Source organism: Haliotis cracherodii, unplaced genomic scaffold, assembly GCF_022045235.1.
Source record: "Haliotis cracherodii isolate W230 unplaced genomic scaffold, xgHalCrac1.p SCAF_18, whole genome shotgun sequence".
Classification (NCBI taxonomy): domain Eukaryota; kingdom Metazoa; phylum Mollusca; class Gastropoda; order Lepetellida; family Haliotidae; genus Haliotis; species Haliotis cracherodii.
The window spans coordinates 25561745-25585813 of NW_027266273.1; the positions used below are offsets into that span (position 1 = coordinate 25561745).

The 24069-nt window shown below is 40.9% G+C and overlaps 38 non-coding genes across 38 annotated transcripts; all 38 read right to left on the reverse strand.

Annotated features, from left to right (window-relative positions):
• Positions 1 to 122: 122 nt before the first annotated feature.
• Positions 123 to 243, reverse strand: LOC139466451 (U5 spliceosomal RNA). Its single transcript, XR_011653492.1, has one exon. It is a non-coding gene; the product is annotated as a U5 spliceosomal RNA (small nuclear RNA).
• Positions 244 to 752: 509 nt separating this feature from the next.
• Positions 753 to 873, reverse strand: LOC139466466 (U5 spliceosomal RNA). Its single transcript, XR_011653507.1, has one exon. It is a non-coding gene; the product is annotated as a U5 spliceosomal RNA (small nuclear RNA).
• Positions 874 to 1382: 509 nt separating this feature from the next.
• On the reverse strand, positions 1383 to 1503 carry LOC139466239 (U5 spliceosomal RNA). The gene has a single exon (XR_011653291.1). It is a non-coding gene; the product is annotated as a U5 spliceosomal RNA (small nuclear RNA).
• Positions 1504 to 2012: 509 nt separating this feature from the next.
• Positions 2013 to 2133, reverse strand: LOC139466240 (U5 spliceosomal RNA). Its single transcript, XR_011653292.1, has one exon. It is a non-coding gene; the product is annotated as a U5 spliceosomal RNA (small nuclear RNA).
• A 510-nt stretch (positions 2134 to 2643) lies between these two features.
• On the reverse strand, positions 2644 to 2764 carry LOC139466241 (U5 spliceosomal RNA). The gene has a single exon (XR_011653293.1). It is a non-coding gene; the product is annotated as a U5 spliceosomal RNA (small nuclear RNA).
• Positions 2765 to 3273: 509 nt separating this feature from the next.
• Positions 3274 to 3394, reverse strand: LOC139466242 (U5 spliceosomal RNA). The gene has a single exon (XR_011653294.1). It is a non-coding gene; the product is annotated as a U5 spliceosomal RNA (small nuclear RNA).
• Positions 3395 to 3904: 510 nt separating this feature from the next.
• Positions 3905 to 4025, reverse strand: LOC139466243 (U5 spliceosomal RNA). Its single transcript, XR_011653295.1, has one exon. It is a non-coding gene; the product is annotated as a U5 spliceosomal RNA (small nuclear RNA).
• A 510-nt stretch (positions 4026 to 4535) lies between these two features.
• On the reverse strand, positions 4536 to 4656 carry LOC139466245 (U5 spliceosomal RNA). The gene has a single exon (XR_011653297.1). It is a non-coding gene; the product is annotated as a U5 spliceosomal RNA (small nuclear RNA).
• Positions 4657 to 5165: 509 nt separating this feature from the next.
• On the reverse strand, positions 5166 to 5286 carry LOC139466247 (U5 spliceosomal RNA). The gene has a single exon (XR_011653298.1). It is a non-coding gene; the product is annotated as a U5 spliceosomal RNA (small nuclear RNA).
• Positions 5287 to 5796: 510 nt separating this feature from the next.
• Positions 5797 to 5917, reverse strand: LOC139466203 (U5 spliceosomal RNA). The gene has a single exon (XR_011653257.1). It is a non-coding gene; the product is annotated as a U5 spliceosomal RNA (small nuclear RNA).
• Positions 5918 to 6426: 509 nt separating this feature from the next.
• LOC139466248 (U5 spliceosomal RNA) lies at positions 6427 to 6547 on the reverse strand. Its single transcript, XR_011653299.1, has one exon. It is a non-coding gene; the product is annotated as a U5 spliceosomal RNA (small nuclear RNA).
• A 509-nt stretch (positions 6548 to 7056) lies between these two features.
• LOC139466249 (U5 spliceosomal RNA) lies at positions 7057 to 7177 on the reverse strand. The gene has a single exon (XR_011653300.1). It is a non-coding gene; the product is annotated as a U5 spliceosomal RNA (small nuclear RNA).
• Positions 7178 to 7687: 510 nt separating this feature from the next.
• LOC139466215 (U5 spliceosomal RNA) lies at positions 7688 to 7808 on the reverse strand. The gene has a single exon (XR_011653268.1). It is a non-coding gene; the product is annotated as a U5 spliceosomal RNA (small nuclear RNA).
• A 509-nt stretch (positions 7809 to 8317) lies between these two features.
• Positions 8318 to 8438, reverse strand: LOC139466452 (U5 spliceosomal RNA). Its single transcript, XR_011653493.1, has one exon. It is a non-coding gene; the product is annotated as a U5 spliceosomal RNA (small nuclear RNA).
• Positions 8439 to 8947: 509 nt separating this feature from the next.
• On the reverse strand, positions 8948 to 9068 carry LOC139466250 (U5 spliceosomal RNA). Its single transcript, XR_011653301.1, has one exon. It is a non-coding gene; the product is annotated as a U5 spliceosomal RNA (small nuclear RNA).
• A 509-nt stretch (positions 9069 to 9577) lies between these two features.
• LOC139466252 (U5 spliceosomal RNA) lies at positions 9578 to 9698 on the reverse strand. The gene has a single exon (XR_011653303.1). It is a non-coding gene; the product is annotated as a U5 spliceosomal RNA (small nuclear RNA).
• Positions 9699 to 10208: 510 nt separating this feature from the next.
• On the reverse strand, positions 10209 to 10329 carry LOC139466253 (U5 spliceosomal RNA). The gene has a single exon (XR_011653304.1). It is a non-coding gene; the product is annotated as a U5 spliceosomal RNA (small nuclear RNA).
• Positions 10330 to 10838: 509 nt separating this feature from the next.
• LOC139466254 (U5 spliceosomal RNA) lies at positions 10839 to 10959 on the reverse strand. Its single transcript, XR_011653305.1, has one exon. It is a non-coding gene; the product is annotated as a U5 spliceosomal RNA (small nuclear RNA).
• Positions 10960 to 11469: 510 nt separating this feature from the next.
• Positions 11470 to 11590, reverse strand: LOC139466226 (U5 spliceosomal RNA). Its single transcript, XR_011653279.1, has one exon. It is a non-coding gene; the product is annotated as a U5 spliceosomal RNA (small nuclear RNA).
• A 509-nt stretch (positions 11591 to 12099) lies between these two features.
• On the reverse strand, positions 12100 to 12220 carry LOC139466255 (U5 spliceosomal RNA). Its single transcript, XR_011653306.1, has one exon. It is a non-coding gene; the product is annotated as a U5 spliceosomal RNA (small nuclear RNA).
• A 510-nt stretch (positions 12221 to 12730) lies between these two features.
• On the reverse strand, positions 12731 to 12851 carry LOC139466256 (U5 spliceosomal RNA). The gene has a single exon (XR_011653307.1). It is a non-coding gene; the product is annotated as a U5 spliceosomal RNA (small nuclear RNA).
• A 509-nt stretch (positions 12852 to 13360) lies between these two features.
• LOC139466257 (U5 spliceosomal RNA) lies at positions 13361 to 13481 on the reverse strand. The gene has a single exon (XR_011653308.1). It is a non-coding gene; the product is annotated as a U5 spliceosomal RNA (small nuclear RNA).
• Positions 13482 to 13990: 509 nt separating this feature from the next.
• LOC139466258 (U5 spliceosomal RNA) lies at positions 13991 to 14111 on the reverse strand. Its single transcript, XR_011653309.1, has one exon. It is a non-coding gene; the product is annotated as a U5 spliceosomal RNA (small nuclear RNA).
• Positions 14112 to 14620: 509 nt separating this feature from the next.
• LOC139466488 (U5 spliceosomal RNA) lies at positions 14621 to 14741 on the reverse strand. Its single transcript, XR_011653528.1, has one exon. It is a non-coding gene; the product is annotated as a U5 spliceosomal RNA (small nuclear RNA).
• A 509-nt stretch (positions 14742 to 15250) lies between these two features.
• LOC139466259 (U5 spliceosomal RNA) lies at positions 15251 to 15371 on the reverse strand. The gene has a single exon (XR_011653310.1). It is a non-coding gene; the product is annotated as a U5 spliceosomal RNA (small nuclear RNA).
• A 510-nt stretch (positions 15372 to 15881) lies between these two features.
• LOC139466444 (U5 spliceosomal RNA) lies at positions 15882 to 16002 on the reverse strand. The gene has a single exon (XR_011653485.1). It is a non-coding gene; the product is annotated as a U5 spliceosomal RNA (small nuclear RNA).
• A 509-nt stretch (positions 16003 to 16511) lies between these two features.
• LOC139466467 (U5 spliceosomal RNA) lies at positions 16512 to 16632 on the reverse strand. The gene has a single exon (XR_011653509.1). It is a non-coding gene; the product is annotated as a U5 spliceosomal RNA (small nuclear RNA).
• Positions 16633 to 17141: 509 nt separating this feature from the next.
• On the reverse strand, positions 17142 to 17262 carry LOC139466260 (U5 spliceosomal RNA). Its single transcript, XR_011653311.1, has one exon. It is a non-coding gene; the product is annotated as a U5 spliceosomal RNA (small nuclear RNA).
• Positions 17263 to 17771: 509 nt separating this feature from the next.
• On the reverse strand, positions 17772 to 17892 carry LOC139466261 (U5 spliceosomal RNA). Its single transcript, XR_011653312.1, has one exon. It is a non-coding gene; the product is annotated as a U5 spliceosomal RNA (small nuclear RNA).
• Positions 17893 to 18402: 510 nt separating this feature from the next.
• On the reverse strand, positions 18403 to 18523 carry LOC139466264 (U5 spliceosomal RNA). The gene has a single exon (XR_011653314.1). It is a non-coding gene; the product is annotated as a U5 spliceosomal RNA (small nuclear RNA).
• Positions 18524 to 19032: 509 nt separating this feature from the next.
• LOC139466265 (U5 spliceosomal RNA) lies at positions 19033 to 19153 on the reverse strand. Its single transcript, XR_011653315.1, has one exon. It is a non-coding gene; the product is annotated as a U5 spliceosomal RNA (small nuclear RNA).
• A 510-nt stretch (positions 19154 to 19663) lies between these two features.
• Positions 19664 to 19784, reverse strand: LOC139466266 (U5 spliceosomal RNA). The gene has a single exon (XR_011653316.1). It is a non-coding gene; the product is annotated as a U5 spliceosomal RNA (small nuclear RNA).
• A 510-nt stretch (positions 19785 to 20294) lies between these two features.
• On the reverse strand, positions 20295 to 20415 carry LOC139466267 (U5 spliceosomal RNA). The gene has a single exon (XR_011653317.1). It is a non-coding gene; the product is annotated as a U5 spliceosomal RNA (small nuclear RNA).
• Positions 20416 to 20924: 509 nt separating this feature from the next.
• LOC139466268 (U5 spliceosomal RNA) lies at positions 20925 to 21045 on the reverse strand. The gene has a single exon (XR_011653318.1). It is a non-coding gene; the product is annotated as a U5 spliceosomal RNA (small nuclear RNA).
• Positions 21046 to 21555: 510 nt separating this feature from the next.
• LOC139466238 (U5 spliceosomal RNA) lies at positions 21556 to 21676 on the reverse strand. The gene has a single exon (XR_011653290.1). It is a non-coding gene; the product is annotated as a U5 spliceosomal RNA (small nuclear RNA).
• A 509-nt stretch (positions 21677 to 22185) lies between these two features.
• LOC139466269 (U5 spliceosomal RNA) lies at positions 22186 to 22306 on the reverse strand. Its single transcript, XR_011653319.1, has one exon. It is a non-coding gene; the product is annotated as a U5 spliceosomal RNA (small nuclear RNA).
• Positions 22307 to 22815: 509 nt separating this feature from the next.
• LOC139466459 (U5 spliceosomal RNA) lies at positions 22816 to 22936 on the reverse strand. Its single transcript, XR_011653499.1, has one exon. It is a non-coding gene; the product is annotated as a U5 spliceosomal RNA (small nuclear RNA).
• Positions 22937 to 23445: 509 nt separating this feature from the next.
• Positions 23446 to 23566, reverse strand: LOC139466460 (U5 spliceosomal RNA). Its single transcript, XR_011653500.1, has one exon. It is a non-coding gene; the product is annotated as a U5 spliceosomal RNA (small nuclear RNA).
• Positions 23567 to 24069: the final 503 nt, after the last annotated feature.

Sequence of the window (24069 nt, forward strand, 5' to 3'; positions counted from 1 at the left end):
GTAAACAACGCTGTACATTTGCAATATCCCCACATTAAAAGAGGAGAGAAGACAGAAGCAAGAAGTGGTTACCTCCCTTTGATGCAAGTGCTTGGAGTTCTATTTTTATTATTTGGAATGTTGACCCTGGCAATGCAGGGCGTAATAAATTAGTCTATAGACTCATTGTGATGTTCCTCTCCACGGAAATCTTTAGTAAAAGGCGAAAGATTTATCCGAATGGATGAAGAGAAACCGGAGTTAATGTTACAGATACCTGTCTGCACCCCAGTCACCTTATCATTTCAGCACGTGCAGGTGCGAAGACATGACTCGTGTCATTTAAATCATCTGTTCAATATAAGCTTTTTATGTGACATAAACAGTGATAAAACTATTGTAAAAATGATTTGGTAAACATCTTCAACTCGGAGATCGCTTGATGCAAGCATGGCATGTCAAAATAATGTCGGCTTTGATCAATCCAGTGAGTGTGGCAGCCATTTTGAACGTGGACTAATCGTGTTACTTAGCCCATCATTGTGAGCGACGCTCACGTCAATGCACCCCTCAAGATACAAATCCAACAAGCGATTGTCGTGCCCACCCATAATAAAGAAAAGGTCAATGAGGGGATGGTGGCTTCAGCTTGTAAACAACGCTGTACATTTGCAATATCCCCACATTAAAAGAGGAGAGAAGACAGAAGCAAGAAGTGGTTACCTCCCTTTGATGCAAGTGCTTGGAGTTCTATTTTTATTATTTGGAATGTTGACCCTGGCAATGCAGGGCGTAATAAATTAGTCTATAGACTCATTGTGATGTTCCTCTCCACGGAAATCTTTAGTAAAAGGCGAAAGATTTATCCGAATGGATGAAGAAAAACCAGAGTTAATGTTACAGATACCTGTCTGCACCCCAATCACCTTATCATTTCAGCACGTGCAGGTGCAAAGACATGACTCGTGTCATTTAAATCATCTGTTCAATATAAGCTTTTTATGTGACATAAACAGTGATAAAACAATTGTAAAAATGATTTGGTAAACATCTTCAACTCGGAGATCGCTTGATGCAAGCATGGCGTGTCAAAATAATGTCGGCTTTGATCAATCCAGTGTGTGTGGAAGCCATTTTGAACGTGGACTAATCATGTTACTTAGCCTATCATTGTGAGCGACGCTCACGTCAATGCACCCCTCAAGATACAAATCCAACAAGCGATTCACGTGCGCACCCATAATAAAGGAAAGGTCAATGAGGGGATGGTGGCTTCAGCTTGTAAACAACGCTGTACATTTGCAATATCCCCACATTAAAAGAGGAGAGAAGACAGAAGCAAGAAGTGGTTACCTCCCTTTGATGCAAGTGCTTGGAGTTCTATTTTTATTATTTGGAATGTTGACCCTGGCAATGCAGGGCGTAATAAATTAGTCTATAGACTCATTGTGATGTTCCTCTCCACGGAAATCTTTAGTAAAAGGCGAAAGATTTATCCGAATGGATGAAGAGAAACCAGAGTTAATGTTACAGATACCTGTCTGCACCCCAGTCACCTTATCATTTCAGCAGGTGCAGGTGCGAAGACATGACTCGTGTCATTTAAATCATCTGTTCAATATAAGCTTTTTATGTGACATAAACAGTGATAAAACTATTGTAAAAATGATTTGGTAAACATCTTCAACTCGGAGATCGCTTGATGCAAGCATGGCATGTCAAAATAATGTCGGCTTTGATCAATCCAGTGTGTGTGGCAGCCATTTTGAACGTGGACTAATCGTGTTACTTAGCCTATCATTGTGAGCGACGCTCACGTCAATGCACCCCTGAAGATACAAATCCAACAAGCGATTGTCGTGCCCACCCATAATAAAGAAAAGGTCAATGAGGGGATGGTGGCTTCAGCTTGTAAACAACGCTGTACATTTGCAATATCCCCACATTAAAAGAGGAGAGAAGACAGAAGCAAGAAGTGGTTACCTCCCTTTGATGCAAGTGCTTGGAGTTCTATTTTTATTATTTGGAATGTTGACCCTGGCAATGCAGGGCGTAATAAATTAGTCTATAGACTCATTGTGATGTTCCTCTCCACGGAAATCTTTAGTAAAAGGCGAAAGATTTATCCGAATGGATGAAGAGAAACCAGAGTTAATGTTACAGATACCTGTCTGCACCCCAGTCACCTTATCATTTCAGCACGTGCAGGTGCGAAGACATGACTCGTGTCATTTAAATCATCTGTTCAATATAAGCTTTTTATGTGACATAAACAGTGATAAAACAATTGTAAAAATGATTTGGTAAACATCTTCAACTCGGAGATCGCTTGATGCAAGCATGGCGTGTCAAAATAATGTCGGCTTTGATCAATCCAGTGTGTGTGGAAGCCATTTTGAACGTGGACTAATCATGTTACTTAGCCTATCATTGTGAGCGACGCTCACGTCAATGCACCCCTCAAGATACAAATCCAACAAGCGATTCACGTGCGCACCCATAATAAAGGAAAGGTCAATGAGGGGATGGTGGCTTCAGCTTGTAAACAACGCTGTACATTTGCAATATCCCCCACATTAAATGAGGAGAGAAGACAGAAGCAAGAAGTGGTTACCTCCCTTTGATGCAAGTGCTTGGAGTTCTATTTTTATTATTTGGAATGTTGACCCTGGCAATGCAGGGCGTAATAAATTAGTCTATAGACTCATTGTGATGTTCCTCTCCACGGAAATCTTTAGTAAAAGGCGAAAGATTTATCCGAATGGATGAAGAGAAACCAGAGTTAATGTTACAGATACCTGTCTGCACCCCAGTCACCTTATCATTTCAGCACGTGCAGGTGCGAAGACATGACTCGTGTCATTTAAATCATCTGTTCAATATAAGCTTTTTATGTGACATAAACAGTGATAAAACAATTGTAAAAATGATTTGGTAAACATCTTCAACTCGGAGATCGCTTGATGCAAGCATGGCGTGTCAAAATAATGTCGGCTTTGATCAATCCAGTGTGTGTGGCAGCCATTTTGAACGTGGACTAATCGTGTTACTTAGACAATCATTGTGAGCGACGCTCACGTCAATGCACCCCTCAAGATACAAATCCAACAAGCGATTCTCGTGCCCACCCATAATAAAGGAAAGGTCAATTAGGGGATGGTGACTTCAGCTTGTAAACAACGCTGTACATTTGCAATATCCCCACATTAAAAGAGGAGAGAAGACAGAAGCAAGAAGTGGTTACCTCCCTTTGATGCAAGTGCTTGGAGTTCTATTTTTATTATTTGGAATGTTGACCCTGGCAATGCAGGGCGTAATAAATTAGTCTATAGACTCATTGTGATGTTCCTCTCCACGGAAATCTTTAGTAAAAGGCGAAAGATTTATCCGAATGGATGAAGAGAAACCAGAGTTAATGTTACAGATACCTGTCTGCACCCCAGTCACCTTATCATTTCAGCACGTGCAGGTGCGAAGACATGACTCGTGTCATTTAAATCATCTGTTCAATATAAGCTTTTTATGTGACATAAACAGTGATAAAACTATTGTAAAAATGATTTGGTAAACATCTTCAACTCGGAGATCGCTTGATGCAAGCATGGCATGTCAAAATAATGTCGGCTTTGATCAATCCAGTGTGTGTGGCAGCCATTTTGAACGTGGACTAATCGTGTTACTTAGCCTATCATTGTGAGCGACGCTCACGTCAATGCACCCCTGAAGATACAAATCCAACAAGCGGTTCACGTGCGCACCCATAATAAAGGAAAGGTCAATGAGGGGATGGTGGCTTCAGCTTGTAAACAAAGCTGTACATTTGCAATATCCCCCACATTAAATGAGGAGAGAAGACAGAAGCAAGAAGTGGTTACCTCCCTTTGATGCAAGTGCTTGGAGTTCTATTTTTATTATTTGGAATGTTGACCCTGGCAATGCAGGGCGTAATAAATTAGTCTATAGACTCATTGTGATGTTCCTCTCCACGGAAATCTTTAGTAAAAGGCGAAAGATTTATCCGAATGGATGAAGAGAAACCAGAGTTAATGTTACAGATACCTGTCTGCACCCCAGTCACCTTATCATTTCAGCACGTGCAGGTGCGAAGACATGACTCGTGTCATTTAAATCATCTGTTCAATATAAGCTTTTTATGTGACATAAACAGTGATAAAACAATTGTAAAAATGATTTGGTAAACATCTTCAACTCGGAGATCGCTTGATGCAAGCATGGCGTGTCAAAATAATGTCGGCTTTGATCAATCCAGTGTGTGTGGAAGCCATTTTGAACGTGGACTAATCATGTTACTTAGCCTATCATTGTGAGCGACGCTCACGTCAATGCACCCCTCAAGATACAAATCCAACAAGCGATTCACGTGCGCACCCATAATAAAGGAAAGGTCAATGAGGGGATGGTGGCTTCAGCTTGTAAACAACGCTGTACATTTGCAATATCCCCCACATTAAATGAGGAGAGAAGACAGAAGCAAGAAGTGGTTACCTCCCTTTGATGCAAGTGCTTGGAGTTCTATTTTTATTATTTGGAATGTTGACCCTGGCAATGCAGGGCGTAATAAATTAGTCTATAGACTCATTGTGATGTTCCTCTCCACGGAAATCTTTAGTAAAAGGCGAAAGATTTATCCGAATGGATGAAGAGAAACCAGAGTTAATGTTACAGATACCTGTCTGCACCCCAGTCACCTTATCATTTCAGCACGTGCAGGTGCGAAGACATGACTCGTGTCATTTAAATCATCTGTTCAATATAAGCTTTTTATGTGACATAAACAGTGATAAAACAATTGTAAAAATGATTTGGTAAACATCTTCAACTCGGAGATCGCTTGATGCAAGCATGGCGTGTCAAAATAATGTCGGCTTTGATCAATCCAGTGTGTGTGGCAGCCATTTTGAACGTGGACTAATCGTGTTACTTAGACAATCATTGTGAGCGACGCTCACGTCAATGCACCCCTCAAGATACAAATCCAACAAGCGATTCTCGTGCCCACCCATAATAAAGGAAAGGTCAATTAGGGGATGGTGACTTCAGCTTGTAAACAACGCTGTACATTTGCAATATCCCCACATTAAAAGAGGAGAGAAGACAGAAGCAAGAAGTGGTTACCTCCCTTTGATGCAAGTGCTTGGAGTTCTATTTTTATTATTTGGAATGTTGACCCTGGCAATGCAGGGCGTAATAAATTAGTCTATAGACTCATTGTGATGTTCCTCTCCACGGAAATCTTTAGTAAAAGGCGAAAGATTTATCCGAATGGATGAAGAGAAACCAGAGTTAATGTTACAGATACCTGTCTGCACCCCAGTCACCTTATCATTTCAGCACGTGCAGGTGCGAAGACATGACTCGTGTCATTTAAATCATCTGTTCAATATAAGCTTTTTATGTGACATAAACAGTGATAAAACTATTGTAAAAATGATTTGGTAAACATCTTCAACTCGGAGATCGCTTGATGCAAGCATGGCATGTCAAAATAATGTCGGCTTTGATCAATCCAGTGTGTGTGGCAGCCATTTTGAACGTGGACTAATCGTGTTACTTAGCCTATCATTGTGAGCGACGCTCACGTCAATGCACCCCTGAAGATACAAATCCAACAAGCGGTTCACGTGCGCACCCATAATAAAGGAAAGGTCAATGAGGGGATGGTGGCTTCAGCTTGTAAACAAAGCTGTACATTTGCAATATCCCCCACATTAAATGAGGAGAGAAGACAGAAGCAAGAAGTGGTTACCTCCCTTTGATGCAAGTGCTTGGAGTTCTATTTTTATTATTTGGAATGTTGACCCTGGCAATGCAGGGTGTAATAAATTAGTCTATAGACTCATTGTGATGTTCCTCTCCACGGAAATCTTTAGTAAAAGGCGAAAGATTTATCCGAATGGATGAAGAGAAACCAGAGTTAATGTTACAGATACCTGTCTGCACCCCAGTCACCTTATCATTTCAGCACGTGCAGGTGCGAAGACATGACTCGTGTCATTTAAATCATCTGTTCAATATAAGCTTTTTATGTGACATAAACAGTGATAAAACAATTGTAAAAATGATTTGGTAAACATCTTCAACTCGGAGATCGCTTGATGCAAGCATGGCGTGTCAAAATAATGTCGGCTTTGATCAATCCAGTGTGTGTGGCAGCCATTTTGAACGTGGACTAATCGTGTTACTTAGACAATCATTGTGAGCGACGCTCACGTCAATGCACCCCTCAAGATACAAATCCAACAAGCGATTCTCGTGTGCACCCATAATAAAGGAAAGGTCAATGAGAGGATGGTGGCTTCAGCTTGTAAACAACGCTGTACATTTGCAATATCCCCACATTAAAAGAGGAGAGAAGACAGAAGCAAGAAGTGGTTACCTCCCTTTGATGCAAGTGCTTGGAGTTCTATTTTTATTATTTGGAATGTTGACCCTGGCAATGCAGGGCGTAATAAATTAGTCTATAGACTCATTGTGATGTTCCTCTCCACGGAAATCTTTAGTAAAAGGCGAAAGATTTATCCGAATGGATGAAGAGAAACCAGAGTTAATGTTACAGATACCTGTCTGCACCCCAGTCACCTTATCATTTCAGCACGTGCAGGTGCGAAGACATGACTCGTGTCATTTAAATCATCTGTTCAATATAAGCTTTTTATGTGACATAAACAGTGATAAAACTATTGTAAAAATGATTTGGTAAACATCTTCAACTCGGAGATCGCTTGATGCAAGCATGGCATGTCAAAATAATGTCGGCTTTGATCAATCCAGTGTGTGTGGCAGCCATTTTGAACGTGGACTAATCGTGTTACTTAGCCTATCATTGTGAGCGACGCTCACGTCAATGCACCCCTGAAGATACAAATCCAACAAGCGATTGTCGTGCCCACCCATAATAAAGAAAAGGTCAATGAGGGGATGGTGGCTTCAGCTTGTAAACAACGCTGTACATTTGCAATATCCCCACATTAAAAGAGGAGAGAAGACAGAAGCAAGAAGTGGTTACCTCCCTTTGATGCAAGTGCTTGGAGTTCTATTTTTATTATTTGGAATGTTGACCCTGGCAATGCAGGGCGTAATAAATTAGTCTATAGACTCATTGTGATGTTCCTCTCCACGGAAATCTTTAGTAAAAGGCGAAAGATTTATCCGAATGGATGAAGAGAAACCAGAGTTAATGTTACAGATACCTGTCTGCACCCCAGTCACCTTATCATTTCAGCACGTGCAGGTGCGAAGACATGACTCGTGTCATTTAAATCATCTGTTCAATATAAGCTTTTTATGTGACATAAACAGTGATAAAACAATTGTAAAAATGATTTGGTAAACATCTTCAACTCGGAGATCGCTTGATGCAAGCATGGCGTGTCAAAATAATGTCGGCTTTGATCAATCCAGTGTGTGTGGAAGCCATTTTGAACGTGGACTAATCATGTTACTTAGCCTATCATTGTGAGCGACGCTCACGTCAATGCACCCCTCAAGATACAAATCCAACAAGCGGTTCACGTGCGCACCCATAATAAAGGAAAGGTCAATGAGGGGATGGTGGCTTCAGCTTGTAAACAAAGCTGTACATTTGCAATATCCCCCACATTAAATGAGGAGAGAAGACAGAAGCAAGAAGTGGTTACCTCCCTTTGATGCAAGTGCTTGGAGTTCTATTTTTATTATTTGGAATGTTGACCCTGGCAATGCAGGGTGTAATAAATTAGTCTATAGACTCATTGTGATGTTCCTCTCCACGGAAATCTTTAGTAAAAGGCGAAAGATTTATCCGAATGGATGAAGAGAAACCAGAGTTAATGTTACAGATACCTGTCTGCACCCCAGTCACCTTATCATTTCAGCACGTGCAGGTGCGAAGACATGACTCGTGTCATTTAAATCATCTGTTCAATATAAGCTTTTTATGTGACATAAACAGTGATAAAACAATTGTAAAAATGATTTGGTAAACATCTTCAACTCGGAGATCGCTTGATGCAAGCATGGCGTGTCAAAATAATGTCGGCTTTGATCAATCCAGTGTGTGTGGAAGCCATTTTGAACGTGGACTAATCGTGTTACTTAGACAATCATTGTGAGCGACGCTCACGTCAATGCACCCCTCAAGATACAAATCCAACAAGCGATTCTCGTGTGCACCCATAATAAAGGAAAGGTCAATGAGAGGATGGTGGCTTCAGCTTGTAAACAACGCTGTACATTTGCAATATCCCCACATTAAAAGAGGAGAGAAGACAGAAGCAAGAAGTGGTTACCTCCCTTTGATGCAAGTGCTTGGAGTTCTATTTTTATTATTTGGAATGTTGACCCTGGCAATGCAGGGCGTAATAAATTAGTCTATAGACTCATTGTGATGTTCCTCTCCACGGAAATCTTTAGTAAAAGGCGAAAGATTTATCCGAATGGATGAAGAGAAACCGGAGTTAATGTTACAGATACCTGTCTGCACCCCAGTCACCTTATCATTTCAGCACGTGCAGGTGCGAAGACATGACTCGTGTCATTTAAATCATCTGTTCAATATAAGCTTTTTATGTGACATAAACAGTGATAAAACAATTGTAAAAATGATTTGGTAAACATCTTCAACTCGGAGATCGCTTGATGCAAGCATGGCGTGTCAAAATAATGTCGGCTTTGATCAATCCAGTGTGTGTGGAAGCCATTTTGAACGTGGACTAATCATGTTACTTAGCCTATCATTGTGAGCGACGCTCACGTCAATGCACCCCTCAAGATACAAATCCAACAAGCGATTCACGTGCGCACCCATAATAAAGGAAAGGTCAATGAGGGGATGGTGGCTTCAGCTTGTAAACAACGCTGTACATTTGCAATATCCCCACATTAAAAGAGGAGAGAAGACAGAAGCAAGAAGTGGTTACCTCCCTTTGATGCAAGTGCTTGGAGTTCTATTTTTATTATTTGGAATGTTGACCCTGGCAATGCAGGGCGTAATAAATTAGTCTATAGACTCATTGTGATGTTCCTCTCCACGGAAATCTTTAGTAAAAGGCGAAAGATTTATCCGAATGGATGAAGAGAAACCAGAGTTAATGTTACAGATACCTGTCTGCACCCCAGTCACCTTATCATTTCAGCACGTGCAGGTGCGAAGACATGACTCGTGTCATTTAAATCATCTGTTCAATATAAGCTTTTTATGTGACATAAACAGTGATAAAACTATTGTAAAAATGATTTGGTAAACATCTTCAACTCGGAGATCGCTTGATGCAAGCATGGCATGTCAAAATAATGTCGGCTTTGATCAATCCAGTGTGTGTGGCAGCCATTTTGAACGTGGACTAATCGTGTTACTTAGCCTATCATTGTGAGCGACGCTCACGTCAATGCACCCCTGAAGATACAAATCCAACAAGCGATTGTCGTGCCCACCCATAATAAAGAAAAGGTCAATGAGGGGATGGTGGCTTCAGCTTGTAAACAACGCTGTACATTTGCAATATCCCCACATTAAAAGAGGAGAGAAGACAGAAGCAAGAAGTGGTTACCTCCCTTTGATGCAAGTGCTTGGAGTTCTATTTTTATTATTTGGAATGTTGACCCTGGCAATGCAGGGCGTAATAAATTAGTCTATAGACTCATTGTGATGTTCCTCTCCACGGAAATCTTTAGTAAAAGGCGAAAGATTTATCCGAATGGATGAAGAGAAACCAGAGTTAATGTTACAGATACCTGTCTGCACCCCAGTCACCTTATCATTTCAGCACGTGCAGGTGCGAAGACATGACTCGTGTCATTTAAATCATCTGTTCAATATAAGCTTTTTATGTGACATAAACAGTGATAAAACAATTGTAAAAATGATTTGGTAAACATCTTCAACTCGGAGATCGCTTGATGCAAGCATGGCGTGTCAAAATAATGTCGGCTTTGATCAATCCAGTGTGTGTGGAAGCCATTTTGAACGTGGACTAATCATGTTACTTAGCCTATCATTGTGAGCGACGCTCACGTCAATGCACCCCTCAAGATACAAATCCAACAAGCGATTCACGTGCGCACCCATAATAAAGGAAAGGTCAATGAGGGGATTGTGGCTTCAGCTTGTAAACAACGCTGTACATTTGCAATATCCCCCACATTAAATGAGGAGAGAAGACAGAAGCAAGAAGTGGTTACCTCCCTTTGATGCAAGTGCTTGGAGTTCTATTTTTATTATTTGGAATGTTGACCCTGGCAATGCAGGGCGTAATAAATTAGTCTATAGACTCATTGTGATGTTCCTCTCCACGGAAATCTTTAGTAAAAGGCGAAAGATTTATCCGAATGGATGAAGAGAAACCAGAGTTAATGTTACAGATACCTGTCTGCACCCCAGTCACCTTATCATTTCAGCACGTGCAGGTGCGAAGACATGACTCGTGTCATTTAAATCATCTGTTCAATATAAGCTTTTTATGTGACATAAACAGTGATAAAACAATTGTAAAAATGATTTGGTAAACATCTTCAACTCGGAGATCGCTTGATGCAAGCATGGCGTGTCAAAATAATGTCGGCTTTGATCAATCCAGTGTGTGTGGCAGCCATTTTGAACGTGGACTAATCGTGTTACTTAGACAATCATTGTGAGCGACGCTCACGTCAATGCACCCCTCAAGATACAAATCCAACAAGCGATTCTCGTGCCCACCCATAATAAAGGAAAGGTCAATTAGGGGATGGTGACTTCAGCTTGTAAACAACGCTGTACATTTGCAATATCCCCACATTAAAAGAGGAGAGAAGACAGAAGCAAGAAGTGGTTACCTCCCTTTGATGCAAGTGCTTGGAGTTCTATTTTTATTATTTGGAATGTTGACCCTGGCAATGCAGGGCGTAATAAATTAGTCTATAGACTCATTGTGATGTTCCTCTCCACGGAAATCTTTAGTAAAAGGCGAAAGATTTATCCGAATGGATGAAGAGAAACCAGAGTTAATGTTACAGATACCTGTCTGCACCCCAGTCACCTTATCATTTCAGCACGTGCAGGTGCGAAGACATGACTCGTGTCATTTAAATCATCTGTTCAATATAAGCTTTTTATGTGACATAAACAGTGATAAAACTATTGTAAAAATGATTTGGTAAACATCTTCAACTCGGAGATCGCTTGATGCAAGCATGGCATGTCAAAATAATGTCGGCTTTGATCAATCCAGTGTGTGTGGCAGCCATTTTGAACGTGGACTAATCGTGTTACTTAGCCTATCATTGTGAGCGACGCTCACGTCAATGCACCCCTGAAGATACAAATCCAACAAGCGGTTCACGTGCGCACCTATAATAAAGGAAAGGTCAATGAGGGGATGGTGGCTTCAGCTTGTAAACAAAGCTGTACATTTGCAATATCCCCCACATTAAATGAGGAGAGAAGACAGAAGCAAGAAGTGGTTACCTCCCTTTGATGCAAGTGCTTGGAGTTCTATTTTTATTATTTGGAATGTTGACCCTGGCAATGCAGGGTGTAATAAATTAGTCTATAGACTCATTGTGATGTTCCTCTCCACGGAAATCTTTAGTAAAAGGCGAAAGATTTATCCGAATGGATGAAGAGAAACCAGAGTTAATGTTACAGATACCTGTCTGCACCCCAGTCACCTTATCATTTCAGCACGTGCAGGTGCGAAGACATGACTCGTGTCATTTAAATCATCTGTTCAATATAAGCTTTTTATGTGACATAAACAGTGATAAAACAATTGTAAAAATGATTTGGTAAACATCTTCAACTCGGAGATCGCTTGATGCAAGCATGGCGTGTCAAAATAATGTCGGCTTTGATCAATCCAGTGTGTGTGGCAGCCATTTTGAACGTGGACTAATCGTGTTACTTAGACAATCATTGTGAGCGACGCTCACGTCAATGCACCCCTCAAGATACAAATCCAACAAGCGATTCTCGTGTGCACCCATAATAAAGGAAAGGTCAATGAGAGGATGGTGGCTTCAGCTTGTAAACAACGCTGTACATTTGCAATATCCCCACATTAAAAGAGGAGAGAAGACAGAAGCAAGAAGTGGTTACCTCCCTTTGATGCAAGTGCTTGGAGTTCTATTTTTATTATTTGGAATGTTGACCCTGGCAATGCAGGGCGTAATAAATTAGTCTATAGACTCATTGTGATGTTCCTCTCCACGGAAATCTTTAGTAAAAGGCGAAAGATTTATCCGAATGGATGAAGAGAAACCAGAGTTAATGTTACAGATACCTGTCTGCACCCCAATCACCTTATCATTTCAGCACGTGCAGGTGCAAAGACATGACTCGTGTCATTTAAATCATCTGTTCAATATAAGCTTTTTATGTGACATAAACAGTGATAAAACAATTGTAAAAATGATTTGGTAAACATCTTCAACTCGGAGATCGCTTGATGCAAGCATGGCGTGTCAAAATAATGTCGGCTTTGATCAATCCAGTGTGTGTGGAAGCCATTTTGAACGTGGACTAATCATGTTACTTAGCCTATCATTGTGAGCGACGCTCACGTCAATGCACCCCTCAAGATACAAATCCAACAAGCGATTCACGTGCGCACCCATAATAAAGGAAAGGTCAATGAGGGGATGGTGGCTTCAGCTTGTAAACAACGCTGTACATTTGCAATATCCCCCACATTAAATGAGGAGAGAAGACAGAAGCAAGAAGTGGTTACCTCCCTTTGATGCAAGTGCTTGGAGTTCTATTTTTATTATTTGGAATGTTGACCCTGGCAATGCAGGGCGTAATAAATTAGTCTATAGACTCATTGTGATGTTCCTCTCCACGGAAATCTTTAGTAAAAGGCGAAAGATTTATCCGAATGGATGAAGAGAAACCAGAGTTAATGTTACAGATACCTGTCTGCACCCCAGTCACCTTATCATTTCAGCACGTGCAGGTGCGAAGACATGACTCGTGTCATTTAAATCATCTGTTCAATATAAGCTTTTTATGTGACATAAACAGTGATAAAACAATTGTAAAAATGATTTGGTAAACATCTTCAACTCGGAGATCGCTTGATGCAAGCATGGCGTGTCAAAATAATGTCGGCTTTGATCAATCCAGTGTGTGTGGCAGCCATTTTGAACGTGGACTAATCGTGTTACTTAGACAATCATTGTGAGCGACGCTCACGTCAATGCACCCCTCAAGATACAAATCCAACAAGCGATTCTCGTGCCCACCCATAATAAAGGAAAGGTCAATTAGGGGATGGTGACTTCAGCTTGTAAACAACGCTGTACATTTGCAATATCCCCACATTAAAAGAGGAGAGAAGACAGAAGCAAGAAGTGGTTACCTCCCTTTGATGCAAGTGCTTGGAGTTCTATTTTTATTATTTGGAATGTTGACCCTGGCAATGCAGGGCGTAATAAATTAGTCTATAGACTCATTGTGATGTTCCTCTCCACGGAAATCTTTAGTAAAAGGCGAAAGATTTATCCGAATGGATGAAGAGAAACCAGAGTTAATGTTACAGATACCTGTCTGCACCCCAGTCACCTTATCATTTCAGCACGTGCAGGTGCGAAGACATGACTCGTGTCATTTAAATCATCTGTTCAATATAAGCTTTTTATGTGACATAAACAGTGATAAAACAATTGTAAAAATGATTTGGTAAACATCTTCAACTCGGAGATCGCTTGATGCAAGCATGGCGTGTCAAAATAATGTCGGCTTTGATCAATCCAGTGAGTGTGGCAGCCATTTTGAACGTGGACTAATCATGTTACTTAGCCTATCATTGTGAGCGACGCTCACGTCAATGCACCCCTCAAGATACAAATCCAACAAGCGATTCTCGTGCGCACCCATAATAAAGGAAAGGTCAATGAGAGGATGGTGGCTTCAGCTTGTAAACAACGCTGTACATTTGCAATATCCCCACATTAAAAGAGGAGAGAAGACAGAAGCAAGAAGTGGTTACCTCCCTTTGATGCAAGTGCTTGGAGTTCTATTTTTATTATTTGGAATGTTGACCCTGGCAATGCAGGGCGTAATAAATTAGTCTATAGACTCATTGTGATGTTCCTCTCCACGGAAATCTTTAGTAAAAGGCGAAAGATTTATCCGAATGGATGAAGAGAAACCAGAGTTAATGTTACAGATACCTGTCTGCACCCCAGTCACCTTATCATTTCAGCACGTGCAGGTGCGAAGACATGACTCGTGTCATTTAAATCATCTGTTCAATATAAGCTTTTTATGTGACATAAACAGTGATAAAACAATTGTAAAAATGATTTGGTAAACATCTTCAACTCGGAGATCGCTTGATGCAAGCATGGCGTGTCAAAATAATGTCGGCTTTGATCAATCCAGTGTGTGTGGCAGCCATTTTGAACGTGGACTAATCGTGTTACTTAGACAATCATTGTGAGCGACGCTCACGTCAATGCACCCCTCAAGATACAAATCCAACAAGCGATTCTCGTGCCCACCCATAATAAAGGAAAGGTCAATTAGGGGATGGTGACTTCAGCTTGTAAACAACGCTGTACATTTGCAATATCCCCACATTAAAAGAGGAGAGAAGACAGAAGCAAGAAGTGGTTACCTCCCTTTGATGCAAGTGCTTGGAGTTCTATTTTTATTATTTGGAATGTTGACCCTGGCAATGCAGGGCGTAATAAATTAGTCTATAGACTCATTGTGATGTTCCTCTCCACGGAAATCTTTAGTAAAAGGCGAAAGATTTATCCGAATGGATGAAGAGAAACCAGAGATAATGTTACAGATACCTGTCTGCACCCCAGTCACCTTATCATTTCAGCACGTGCAGGTGCGAAGACATGACTCGTGTCATTTAAATCATCTGTTCAATATAAGCTTTTTATGTGACATAAACAGTGATAAAACTATTGTAAAAATGATTTGGTAAACATCTTCAACTCGGAGATCGCTTGATGCAAGCATGGCATGTCAAAATAATGTCGGCTTTGATCAATCCAGTGTGTGTGGCAGCCATTTTGAACGTGGACTAATCGTGTTACTTAGCCTATCATTGTGAGCGACGCTCACGTCAATGCACCCCTGAAGATACAAATCCAACAAGCGATTGTCGTGCCCACCCATAATAAAGAAAAGGTCAATGAGGGGATGGTGGCTTCAGCTTGTAAACAACGCTGTACATTTGCAATATCCCCACATTAAAAGAGGAGAGAAGACAGAAGCAAGAAGTGGTTACCTCCCTTTGATGCAAGTGCTTGGAGTTCTATTTTTATTATTTGGAATGTTGACCCTGGCAATGCAGGGCGTAATAAATTAGTCTATAGACTCATTGTGATGTTCCTCTCCACGGAAATCTTTAGTAAAAGGCGAAAGATTTATCCGAATGGATGAAGAGAAACCAGAGTTAATGTTACAGATACCTGTCTGCACCCCAGTCACCTTATCATTTCAGCACGTGCAGGTGCGAAGACATGACTCGTGTCATTTAAATCATCTGTTCAATATAAACTTTTTATGTGACATAAACAGTGATAAAACAATTGTAAAAATGATTTGGTAAACATCTTCAACTCGGAGATCGCTTGATGCAAGCATGGCGTGTCAAAATAATGTCGGCTTTGATCAATCCAGTGTGTGTGGAAGCCATTTTGAACGTGGACTAATCATGTTACTTAGCCTATCATTGTGAGCGACGCTCACGTCAATGCACCCCTCAAGATACAAATCCAACAAGCGGTTCACGTGCGCACCCATAATAAAGGAAAGGTCAATGAGGGGATGGTGGCTTCAGCTTGTAAACAAAGCTGTACATTTGCAATATCCCCCACATTAAATGAGGAGAGAAGACAGAAGCAAGAAGTGGTTACCTCCCTTTGATGCAAGTGCTTGGAGTTCTATTTTTATTATTTGGAATGTTGATCCTGGCAATGCAGGGTGTAATAAATTAGTCTATAGACTCATTGTGATGTTCCTCTCCACGGAAATCTTTAGTAAAAGGCGAAAGATTTATCCGAATGGATGAAGAGAAACCAGAGTTAATGTTACAGATACCTGTCTGCACCCCAGTCACCTTATCATTTCAGCACGTGCAGGTGCGAAGACATGACTCGTGTCATTTAAATCATCTGTTCAATATAAGCTTTTTATGTGACATAAACAGTGATAAAACAATTGTAAAAATGATTTGGTAAACATCTTCAACTCGGAGATCGCTTGATGCAAGCATGGCATGTCAAAATAATGTCGGCTTTGATCAATCCAGTGAGTGTGGCAGCCATTTTGAACGTGGACTAATCGTGTTACTTAGCCCATCATTGTGAGCGACGCTCACGTCAATGCACCCCTCAAGATACAAATCCAACAAGCGATTGTCGTGCCCACCCATAATAAAGAAAAGGTCAATGAGGGGATGGTGGCTTCAGCTTGTAAACAACGCTGTACATTTGCAATATCCCCACATTAAAAGAGGAGAGAAGACAGAAGCAAGAAGTGGTTACCTCCCTTTGATGCAAGTGCTTGGAGTTCTATTTTTATTATTTGGAATGTTGACCCTGGCAATGCAGGGCGTAATAAATTAGTCTATAGACTCATTGTGATGTTCCTCTCCACGGAAATCTTTAGTAAAAGGCGAAAGATTTATCCGAATGGATGAAGAAAAACCAGAGTTAATGTTACAGATACCTGTCTGCACCCCAATCACCTTATCATTTCAGCACGTGCAGGTGCAAAGACATGACTCGTGTCATTTAAATCATCTGTTCAATATAAGCTTTTTATGTGACATAAACAGTGATAAAACAATTGTAAAAATGATTTGGTAAACATCTTCAACTCGGAGATCGCTTGATGCAAGCATGGCGTGTCAAAATAATGTCGGCTTTGATCAATCCAGTGTGTGTGGAAGCCATTTTGAACGTGGACTAATCATGTTACTTAGCCTATCATTGTGAGCGACGCTCACGTCAATGCACCCCTCAAGATACAAATCCAACAAGCGATTCACGTGCGCACCCATAATAAAGGAAAGGTCAATGAGGGGATGGTGGCTTCAGCTTGTAAACAACGCTGTACATTTGCAATATCCCCACATTAAAAGAGGAGAGAAGACAGAAGCAAGAAGTGGTTACCTCCCTTTGATGCAAGTGCTTGGAGTTCTATTTTTATTATTTGGAATGTTGACCCTGGCAATGCAGGGCGTAATAAATTAGTCTATAGACTCATTGTGATGTTCCTCTCCACGGAAATCTTTAGTAAAAGGCGAAAGATTTATCCGAATGGATGAAGAGAAACCAGAGTTAATGTTACAGATACCTGTCTGCACCCCAGTCACCTTATCATTTCAGCACGTGCAGGTGCGAAGACATGACTCGTGTCATTTAAATCATCTGTTCAATATAAGCTTTTTATGTGACATAAACAGTGATAAAACTATTGTAAAAATGATTTGGTAAACATCTTCAACTCGGAGATCGCTTGATGCAAGCATGGCATGTCAAAATAATGTCGGCTTTGATCAATCCAGTGTGTGTGGCAGCCATTTTGAACGTGGACTAATCGTGTTACTTAGCCTATCATTGTGAGCGACGCTCACGTCAATGCACCCCTGAAGATACAAATCCAACAAGCGATTGTCGTGCCCACCCATAATAAAGAAAAGGTCAATGAGGGGATGGTGGCTTCAGCTTGTAAACAACGCTGTACATTTGCAATATCCCCACATTAAAAGAGGAGAGAAGACAGAAGCAAGAAGTGGTTACCTCCCTTTGATGCAAGTGCTTGGAGTTCTATTTTTATTATTTGGAATGTTGACCCTGGCAATGCAGGGCGTAATAAATTAGTCTATAGACTCATTGTGATGTTCCTCTCCACGGAAATCTTTAGTAAAAGGCGAAAGATTTATCCGAATGGATGAAGAGAAACCAGAGTTAATGTTACAGATACCTGTCTGCACCCCAGTCACCTTATCATTTCAGCACGTGCAGGTGCGAAGACATGACTCGTGTCATTTAAATCATCTGTTCAATATAAGCTTTTTATGTGACATAAACAGTGATAAAACAATTGTAAAAATGATTTGGTAAACATCTTCAACTCGGAGATCGCTTGATGCAAGCATGGCGTGTCAAAATAATGTCGGCTTTGATCAATCCAGTGTGTGTGGAAGCCATTTTGAACGTGGACTAATCATGTTACTTAGCCTATCATTGTGAGCGACGCTCACGTCAATGCACCCCTCAAGATACAAATCCAACAAGCGATTCACGTGCGCACCCATAATAAAGGAAAGGTCAATGAGGGGATGGTGGCTTCAGCTTGTAAACAACGCTGTACATTTGCAATATCCCCCACATTAAATGAGGAGAGAAGACAGAAGCAAGAAGTGGTTACCTCCCTTTGATGCAAGTGCTTGGAGTTCTATTTTTATTATTTGGAATGTTGACCCTGGCAATGCAGGGCGTAATAAATTAGTCTATAGACTCATTGTGATGTTCCTCTCCACGGAAATCTTTAGTAAAAGGCGAAAGATTTATCCGAATGGATGAAGAGAAACCAGAGTTAATGTTACAGATACCTGTCTGCACCCCAGTCACCTTATCATTTCAGCACGTGCAGGTGCGAAGACATGACTCGTGTCATTTAAATCATCTGTTCAATATAAGCTTTTTATGTGACATAAACAGTGATAAAACAATTGTAAAAATGATTTGGTAAACATCTTCAACTCGGAGATCGCTTGATGCAAGCATGGCGTGTCAAAATAATGTCGGCTTTGATCAATCCAGTGTGTGTGGCAGCCATTTTGAACGTGGACTAATCGTGTTACTTAGACAATCATTGTGAGCGACGCTCACGTCAATGCACCCCTCAAGATACAAATCCAACAAGCGATTCTCGTGCCCACCCATAATAAAGGAAAGGTCAATTAGGGGATGGTGACTTCAGCTTGTAAACAACGCTGTACATTTGCAATATCCCCACATTAAAAGAGGAGAGAAGACAGAAGCAAGAAGTGGTTACCTCCCTTTGATGCAAGTGCTTGGAGTTCTATTTTTATTATTTGGAATGTTGACCCTGGCAATGCAGGGCGTAATAAATTAGTCTATAGACTCATTGTGATGTTCCTCTCCACGGAAATCTTTAGTAAAAGGCGAAAGATTTATCCGAATGGATGAAGAGAAACCAGAGTTAATGTTACAGATACCTGTCTGCACCCCAGTCACCTTATCATTTCAGCACGTGCAGGTGCGAAGACATGACTCGTGTCATTTAAATCATCTGTTCAATATAAGCTTTTTATGTGACATAAACAGTGATAAAACTATTGTAAAAATGATTTGGTAAACATCTTCAACTCGGAGATCGCTTGATGCAAGCATGGCATGTCAAAATAATGTCGGCTTTGATCAATCCAGTGTGTGTGGCAGCCATTTTGAACGTGGACTAATCGTGTTACTTAGCCTATCATTGTGAGCGACGCTCACGTCAATGCACCCCTGAAGATACAAATCCAACAAGCGGTTCACGTGCGCACCCATAATAAAGGAAAGGTCAATGAGGGGATGGTGGCTTCAGCTTGTAAACAAAGCTGTACATTTGCAATATCCCCCACATTAAATGAGGAGAGAAGACAGAAGCAAGAAGTGGTTACCTCCCTTTGATGCAAGTGCTTGGAGTTCTATTTTTATTATTTGGAATGTTGACCCTGGCAATGCAGGGCGTAATAAATTAGTCTATAGACTCATTGTGATGTTCCTCTCCACGGAAATCTTTAGTAAAAGGCGAAAGATTTATCCGAATGGATGAAGAGAAACCAGAGTTAATGTTACAGATACCTGTCTGCACCCCAGTCACCTTATCATTTCAGCACGTGCAGGTGCGAAGACATGACTCGTGTCATTTAAATCATCTGTTCAATATAAGCTTTTTATGTGACATAAACAGTGATAAAACAATTGTAAAAATGATTTGGTAAACATCTTCAACTCGGAGATCGCTTGATGCAAGCATGGCGTGTCAAAATAATGTCGGCTTTGATCAATCCAGTGTGTGTGGAAGCCATTTTGAACGTGGACTAATCATGTTACTTCGCCTATCATTGTGAGCGACGCTCACGTCAATGCACCCCTCAAGATACAAATCCAACAAGCGATTCACGTGCGCACCCATAATAAAGGAAAGGTCAATGAGGGGATGGTGGCTTCAGCTTGTAAACAACGCTGTACATTTGCAATATCCCCCACATTAAATGAGGAGAGAAGACAGAAGCAAGAAGTGGTTACCTCCCTTTGATGCAAGTGCTTGGAGTTCTATTTTTATTATTTGGAATGTTGACCCTGGCAATGCAGGGCGTAATAAATTAGTCTATAGACTCATTGTGATGTTCCTCTCCACGGAAATCTTTAGTAAAAGGCGAAAGATTTATCCGAATGGATGAAGAGAAACCAGAGTTAATGTTACAGATACCTGTCTGCACCCCAGTCACCTTATCATTTCAGCACGTGCAGGTGCGAAGACATGACTCGTGTCATTTAAATCATCTGTTCAATATAAGCTTTTTATGTGACATAAACAGTGATAAAACAATTGTAAAAATGATTTGGTAAACATCTTCAACTCGGAGATCGCTTGATGCAAGCATGGCGTGTCAAAATAATGTCGGCTTTGATCAATCCAGTGTGTGTGGCAGCCATTTTGAACGTGGACTAATCGTGTTACTTAGACAATCATTGTGAGCGACGCTCACGTCAATGCACCCCTCAAGATACAAATCCAACAAGCGATTCTCGTGCCCACCCATAATAAAGGAAAGGTCAATTAGGGGATGGTGACTTCAGCTTGTAAACAACGCTGTACATTTGCAATATCCCCACATTAAAAGAGGAGAGAAGACAGAAGCAAGAAGTGGTTACCTCCCTTTGATGCAAGTGCTTGGAGTTCTATTTTTATTATTTGGAATGTTGACCCTGGCAATGCAGGGCGTAATAAATTAGTCTATAGACTCATTGTGATGTTCCTCTCCACGGAAATCTTTAGTAAAAGGCGAAAGATTTATCCGAATGGATGAAGAGAAACCAGAGTTAATGTTACAGATACCTGTCTGCACCCCAGTCACCTTATCATTTCAGCACGTGCAGGTGCGAAGACATGACTCGTGTCATTTAAATCATCTGTTCAATATAAGCTTTTTATGTGACATAAACAGTGATAAAACTATTGTAAAAATGATTTGGTAAACATCTTCAACTCGGAGATCGCTTGATGCAAGCATGGCATGTCAAAATAATGTCGGCTTTGATCAATCCAGTGTGTGTGGCAGCCATTTTGAACGTGGACTAATCGTGTTACTTAGCCTATCATTGTGAGCGACGCTCACGTCAATGCACCCCTGAAGATACAAATCCAACAAGCGGTTCACGTGCGCACCCATAATAAAGGAAAGGTCAATGAGGGGATGGTGGCTTCAGCTTGTAAACAAAGCTGTACATTTGCAATATCCCCCACATTAAATGAGGAGAGAAGACAGAAGCAAGAAGTGGTTACCTCCCTTTGATGCAAGTGCTTGGAGTTCTATTTTTATTATTTGGAATGTTGACCCTGGCAATGCAGGGTGTAATAAATTAGTCTATAGACTCATTGTGATGTTCCTCTCCACGGAAATCTTTAGTAAAAGGCGAAAGATTTATCCGAATGGATGAAGAGAAACCAGAGTTAATGTTACAGATACCTGTCTGCACCCCAGTCACCTTATCATTTCAGCACGTGCAGGTGCGAAGACATGACTCGTGTCATTTAAATCATCTGTTCAATATAAGCTTTTTATGTGACATAAACAGTGATAAAACAATTGTAAAAATGATTTGGTAAACATCTTCAACTCGGAGATCGCTTGATGCAAGCATGGCGTGTCAAAATAATGTCGGCTTTGATCAATCCAGTGTGTGTGGCAGCCATTTTGAACGTGGACTAATCGTGTTACTTAGACAATCATTGTGAGCGACGCTCACGTCAATGCACCCCTCAAGATACAAATCCAACAAGCGATTCTCGTGTGCACCCATAATAAAGGAAAGGTCAATGAGGGGATGGTGGCTTCAGCTTGTAAACAACGCTGTACATTTGCAATATCCCCACATTAAAAGAGGAGAGAAGACAGAAGCAAGAAGTGGTTACCTCCCTTTGATGCAAGTGCTTGGAGTTCTATTTTTATTATTTGGAATGTTGACCCTGGCAATGCAGGGCGTAATAAATTAGTCTATAGACTCATTGTGATGTTCCTCTCCACGGAAATCTTTAGTAAAAGGCGAAAGATTTATCCGAATGGATGAAGAGAAACCAGAGTTAATGTTACAGATACCTGTCTGCACCCCAGTCACCTTATCATTTCAGCACGTGCAGGTGCGAAGACATGACTCGTGTCATTTAAATCATCTGTTCAATATAAGCTTTTTATGTGACATAAACAGTGATAAAACTATAGTAAAAATGATTTGGTAAACATCTTCAACTCGGAGATCGCTTGATGCAAGCATGGCGTGTCAAAATAATGTCGGCTTTGATCAATCCAGTGTGTGTGGCAGCCATTTTGAACGTGGACTAATCGTGTTACTTAGCCCATCATTGTGAGCGACGCTCACGTCAATGCACCCCTCAAGATACAAATCCAACAAGCGATTGTCGTGCGCACCCATATTAAAGAAAAGGTCAATGAGGGGATGGTGGCTTCAGCTTGTAAACAACGCTGTACATTTGCAATATCCCCACATTAAAAGAGGAGAGAAGACAGAAGCAAGAAGTGGTTACCTCCCTTTGATGCAAGTGCTTGGAGTTCTATTTTTATTATTTGGAATGTTGACCCTGGCAATGCAGGGCGTAATAAATTAGTCTATAGACTCATTGTGATGTTCCTCTCCACGGAAATCTTTAGTAAAAGGCGAAAGATTTATCCAAATGGATGAAGAGAAACCAGAGTTAATGTTACAGATACCTGTCTGCACCCCAGTCACCTTATCATTTCAGCACGTGCAGGTGCGAAGACATGACTCGTGTCATTTAAATCATCTGTTCAATATAAGCTTTTTATGTGACATAAACAGTGATAAAACAATTGTAAAAATGATTTGGTAAACATCTTCAACTCGGAGATCGCTTGATGCAAGCATGGCGTGTCAAAATAATGTCGGCTTTGATCAATCCAGTGTGTGTGGCAGCCATTTTGAACGTGGACTAATCGTGTTACTTAGACAATCATTGTGAGCGACGCTCACGTCAATGCACCCCTCAAGATACAAATCCAACAAGCGATTCTCGTGCGCACCCATAATAAAGGAAAGGTCAATGAGAGGATGGTGGCTTCAGCTTGTAAACAACGCTGTACATTTGCAATATCCCCACATTAAAAGAGGAGAGAAGACAGAAGCAAGATGTGGTTACCTCCCTTTGATGCAAGTGCTTGGAGTTCTATTTTTATTATTTGGAATGTTGACCCTGGCAATGCAGGGCGTAATAAATTAGTCTATAGACTCATTGTGATGTTCCTCTCCACGGAAATCTTTAGTAAAAGGCGAAAGATTTATCCAAATGGATGAAGAGAAACCAGAGTTAATGTTACAGATACCTGTCTGCACCCCAGTCACCTTATCATTTCAGCACGTGCAGGTGCGAAGACATGACTCGTGTCATTTAAATCATCTGTTCAATATAAGCTTTTTATGTGACATAAACAGTGATAAAACTATTGTAAAAATGATTTGGTAAACATCTTCAACTCGGAGATCGCTTGATGCAAGCATGGCGTGTCAAAATAATGACGGCTTTGATCAATCCAGTGTGTGTGGAAGCCATTTTGAACGTGGACTAAACATGTTACTTAGCCTATCATTGTGAGCGACGCTCACGTCAATGCACCCCTCAAGATACAAATCCAACAAGCGATTGTCGTGCCCACCCATGATAAAGGAAAGGTCAATGAGGGGATGGTGGCTTCAGCTTGTAAACAACGCTGTACATTTGCAATATCCCCCACATTAAATGAGGAGAGAAGAATGAAGCAAGAAGTGGTTACCTCCCTTTGATGCAAGTGCTTGGAGTTCTATTTTTATTATTTG